This window comes from Pteropus alecto, unplaced genomic scaffold, assembly GCF_000325575.1.
Source record: "Pteropus alecto unplaced genomic scaffold, ASM32557v1 scaffold195, whole genome shotgun sequence".
NCBI lineage: Eukaryota > Metazoa > Chordata > Mammalia > Chiroptera > Pteropodidae > Pteropus > Pteropus alecto.
Genome location: NW_006438073.1, coordinates 870,088 through 875,432, shown reverse-complemented (window position 1 = coordinate 875,432; position 5,345 = coordinate 870,088). Strand labels below are relative to the sequence as shown.

The 5,345-nt window shown below is 35.9% G+C and overlaps 1 non-coding gene and 1 pseudogene across 1 annotated transcript; both read right to left on the bottom strand.

Moving 5' to 3' along the window:
* Positions 1-2,574: 2,574 nt before the first annotated feature.
* Positions 2,575-2,693, bottom strand: LOC112482333 (annotated as a pseudogene).
* A 109-nt stretch (positions 2,694-2,802) lies between these two features.
* On the bottom strand, positions 2,803-2,921 carry LOC112482381. The gene has a single exon (XR_003047293.1). It is a non-coding gene; the product is annotated as a 5S ribosomal RNA (ribosomal RNA).
* Positions 2,922-5,345: the final 2,424 nt, after the last annotated feature.

Genomic DNA, 5,345 nt, shown 5'->3' with positions numbered 1-5,345 from the left:
CAAGATGTCCTTTACATGGGAATGGATAAAGAAATGAGCTGTTGAGCCATGAAAAACATGGAGGAAATTCACATGAATATTATTAAGTGCAAGAAGCCAATCGGAGATGCCTATAGACTTCATGATTCAAACTATGTGACATTCTGGAAAAGACGAAACTCTGGAGACAGGAAAAAGATCAGTGGTTGTCAGGGGTTGGGGCGAGGGAGGGATGAATAGGCAGACCACAGCGGATTTTTAGGGTAATGAAAATATTCTTTATGTTACTATACCGGTGGATGCATGCTGTTATAGATTTGTCAAAACTCAGAATAGAATGTACAACACCAAGAGTGAATCATAAGGTAAACTACGGACTTTAGGTTCATGGTAACAATGTACTGCTCCGAAGCAGGAAAGGCCGTATGTGCGTGGGAGCTCTGTACTTTCTGCTCAATTTTGCTGTGAACCTAAAATTGCTCTAACAAACAAAGTCTATTAAAAACGTAATCGATGAGATTGCATTGGTCTTGATATTATGGTCATCTTATTGGCAAAATTATTTTAAAGAAGAATTAGGAAATTTGGTAGCTGTCACATAATAGTGATTGAATAAAAGATTGCTGTATAATGTATTTCATGATAGACTATATCAGAAATCTCAGTTCTTCACAAGATTCTCTATGGAACTGGAGAACCCATTTTGTGACAGAAATTGCCACAAAGCATCTGCATATACTCAGGATTAGTAAGTACTATTAAAAACAACAGGTATAGCCACCTGATCAGAGGTTCGACTTGGCTGTCTTACCCTGCTCAAAAAACATTTCGCATAAATGAAGCCAAATTACTGCTATGTTTATAATCCTCCACCTAAGCACATTTCAAAAACTTGATCTGAGCCTATAGGATACATGTGGTCTGGCCCGAGCTTGCCTCTGACTTGTCTTTTAACTCTCTCACTCACCCCGTTTTAGTCACGCTAACTTTCCTTTTGTTTCTCAAATTGATGTAGGCTAATCTCATAGTAAGATGTTACCACCCCAAGAAAAGTTTTATGGAGGTAAATGATGTTTAATAAATACAACCCTTTAAAGTGTACAGTTTGATAAGTTTTGACATATGTCTATAATCATGAAGCTATCATCACAGCCAAGAAAATGTAGTCCCTCTCTTCAACCTATCCCTACTTCCCACATCCTCAGGCAATCACCGTTCTGATTTTTTATGACTGTAGATTATTTTGTATTTTCTAGGATTTTTATGTATTCTTTTTTGTCTGGCTTATTTCACTCATAATTATATTAAGACTCATCCATGTTGTTACATGTAGCAATATTCTATTTAATTTATTTATACAATGGAGCAATATTCCATAATATGGATATGCTATCATTTGCTTATCCATTCATCTAAACAATATTAAGCCTTATGATCCATGGACATGACGTATCTTTCCATTTATTTAGGTCTGCTTTAGGTCTTTGTTCAGCAATGCTTGTCAGTGTAGAGATCTTGCATGCTTTTGTTAAAGTTATCCCTAAATATTGTTTGGTGGTATTACGAAGGGAATTGCTTTTAAATATTATTTTCAAATTAAGTTTTTGCTTCACTCAGAAATGTAATTAAATTTTTATATTAATCTTCTATCCTGTTAGGATTTTCTACATGGATTCTTAGAATTTCCTAAATAATGTTTTGGTTTTTAAAAAATAATTTTTAAGCTTTTCTTTCTTTTTTTTTTTTTACTGAGGAAAAAAAGCTGCCTTTAATATTTTGAAGCTGGCCTGGCTTCAGTAAGTTTTTCTTTAGAAGAGCGTTTTACTTCTTCTTTTTCAAGTCTTTAAGTCTTTTAATTTTGTTTCTTCTTAACTTATTGCACTGGCTAGTACTTCCAATACAAGGATAAACAGAAATAGGGAGATAAGACATTCTTCGCTTTGTTCCCAACTATAGGGAAGTGTTTAATGTTTTATCATAAGTATAGTGTTATTTGGAAGGTTTTTAGTAGATGACCTTTTATTGAAGTTCCCTTCTACTACCTGCAAGCCTTGAATTTTCTTTATTTGTATGCTTGTTTTAAATCATGAATGGATATTGAATTTTGGCAAATACACTTCCCACATCTATTGAAATGATCATATGTTTTTCTCCATTTATTCAGCTAATATAGTGATTAATTTTTATTGATTTTCAAATGTTAAAGTCCCCCTAGTCATTATATAATGTCCTTCTTACATATCACAGGACTCAATTAGCCAGTAGTTTCGTAGAGAATTTTTACATCTTCATGTGCCCATTGAAAAGCCCAGCACTGGCCAAGGTGATGGAATGCTCAGTGCTGTCCCTTGGGGCCCAGGAGTGAAACCAACTTTCCTGGGAACAGACTGGGCTGAGAGTTGGGAAGAGAAGATTTACCACGACAAACCAGGGAATGTTGCCTAAGAAAGGGAAACCGATGCAGGAATCATACGTCCACTTCATTGTCAGACCGTGTTTTGCAGACTTTGACCATTGTGCTCCTCCTCCATAATACTTGTTTTCTTCATGTATCATGTATGTTATTATTCAATTAACTTTTTTTATTGTTATTTATGCCTATGGCACCTGGTCTTCCTACGTGGTCTCCCATCCAAGTACTAACCAGGCCCGACCCTGCTTAGATTCCGAAATCAGACGGGATCATACTTGTGCAGGGTGGCCTGGCTGTAGACCATGGACCGTGGCTCCACTGGGGCACGAACCCAGGACCTTCTGCATGTAGAGCAGACGTGCTAACCACTACAATATGGAACCACGTCCAAACACTTTTTTTTTTTTTTACACCTACAGCACCTGGTCTTCCTAGGTGGTCTCCCATCCAAGTACTAACCAGGCCCGACCCTGCTTAGCTTCCGAGATCAGACGGGATCAGGCGTGTTCAGGGTGGCATGGCCGTAGTCAATTATTATTTTTCGCTACTCTTTTTTTTTTTTTGTATTTAGAGCTTTATTTGAAAACAAATATATTTATATCAGTGCTGTAAAAAAAAAGAATTTTTGCATCTATGTTCATGAGGATACTTATCTACAAATTTTTCTTGTAATGTCTATGTCAGGTTCTGCTGTTATAAAAAGAGTTGGAGAGTATTCCTTCTCTGCCTTTGGAAAGGTTTTGTAAGTTTCCTTGGGGCTTTTTGATGTGCATTACGTTTTAATTCTCCAAAAATTGAGAAAAAAAATGAAATGTACATATTATTCGTTTTCCTGAAATGTTTATCTACTATGTATGCTCATGAGTGAAAAACTGCATCGACTGTAGGTTTTATTTATCCACATATTGTAATTACCTTCTTCTAAAACTAGCATAGATATTTGACGTATCAGAACAGCAGACCAAAGCTAACACTCGTTCATGTATGTGTGTGTGTGTGTATAATTTGTTTTAGAAAATACATAGTATCCAGAAAGTTCTTCTCTAAGTATACAATGTGATAGCTGGATTTGAGCAACTTTTCTTATTAGTTCTTAAAAATGAATGTCCAAAAACAGTATGTCTAAAAACTACTGTTATTCTTTTTAATCACTGTGACAGGAGTTAAGAATATTAAAAATTGTTCAAATTCTCGTATTCACCAAAAGCTTTAGGAGAGCCAGGTTTCTAGGCATCTTGAAAATAGAGCTTTTCCTCAGAGCTGTTGCAGCCAGTTGGACCCATTTTAGTCTCATCAACTTTTATTTTATCCAATCGCATTCTCTGCAGAGTGTAATGAGCTGTGAAGTAGCCAAAAGATAATCAGAGAAAAGAAAAAAAATCAAGATCTTGAGTTAGACCTAAATTGGAAAAAGTCTCACAATAGCTGAAAAGAATTCTGTCTTTTAGTTTTGTTTCTTTGAGACACATGAAGTATGGGCAGCTTCTAGGATTTATAATTTGCTCAGCATTCATTTTCGTTTTCTTTAAAATTTTTCTTTGTTATCGCCTATGATAATAACAAATAAAAAGGCGATTTGTGGATTGAAAACCCAAACAACAGAAGGAAAGTCTTTTCGAAGACAGTACTCTTATGGTATAACTATGCTTCATATTTCTGGAAGAATGAATGAATTTAAAATATTATTGACTTAGAGGAGGAATGAGAACCAATGTTTGTGCCGTGATTTGAAATTTTGGGAACTTAGGAATGATCACCTCTTGAAAACCAAGGATTTCTGGTTTTGTGTTTGGGAAGCCCATGCTTGAAGCTGTGCACTGGGACGCTGTTGGCATCAGCAGGCCCTTTCTTCAAACGCAGTCTTGCTGACCTTGGAGTTATCACACCCGAAGCCAGTTGTTGCTTTTGGAGTTTTTGTTTTTGTTTTTCTTTTTAATTTAAAAATAGGATATTTTGCCCTTCATATCTGGATTTAATTCTGTGCTTCTCACACACTGATAAAAAGAAGACATGACCCATACTTTGATTTAGCTTGGGAAGTAATGATTGACAGCAAGAGAGAACCCCGAAGCCAGAGGAAGGGACCTGAGAAGGAAGTAGTGCCTGAGAGGGGCCATCTTACATCTGTTTTCTTTACAGAGAAATGTCTCAAGACCAGAGTAGGAAAAATGTTTTGGACAAATATATTAAAAGAATGCTTAGTAGGTACATTTTCCCATCATGTTATGATGAGAAACAGATGTCGATGCTGTTAAATCATATCAAGTATGAACTGCCTGTGTACCCCATGTGTATGTGTAAATATTTAACTAGAAAAACAGTCACATAAGAACTACTCTGGAGTAATCTTGGAAGCAGGAAGCCACAAATTATAGGTCTGAAATTTACCATGCCTGGCTTATGAGTCCAGATAAGTAAAACCAAATGAAGAAACAATTAAAGTTTTATAAATAGTTCATGTTTTTTTTTTTTTGGTAGGGGGAGGGAAGAGAAAGGATTAGAGAGAATTGTCATATACTTCAAATACAATCAGTACGTTTAATTTTAACCAGAGCACTAAGAATCACATAATAGGAATTTAGTTATACATTTGAATCTGGGGTATATTATCAACTTACGTAGGAAAAATTACTGCGGAGACATAGCTTATCCTTAATTATGTTCTAAAGTCAGCACGCAAGAAAAAAATCATATGTAGTCAGACTTATCCTTGAATGTCTCCCAGGAAGGCATCCTGTTGAAGACAGACACTCATAGTCCTAACAGCTAGTGTTGGAACAGATCCCCACATCTTCTGTAGGTTCTGGATGATGAGGTTGGCTTTAGTTTATGAGCCAAATGATGGGAGGAAGGGGTAGGAAGGAAGATAATTATTGACATCAGCAACGTGTTATATGGAAATTATGTATCTTTAAAACCAGAAGCATGCTGTGATTCTAGTCATGTGGAAATG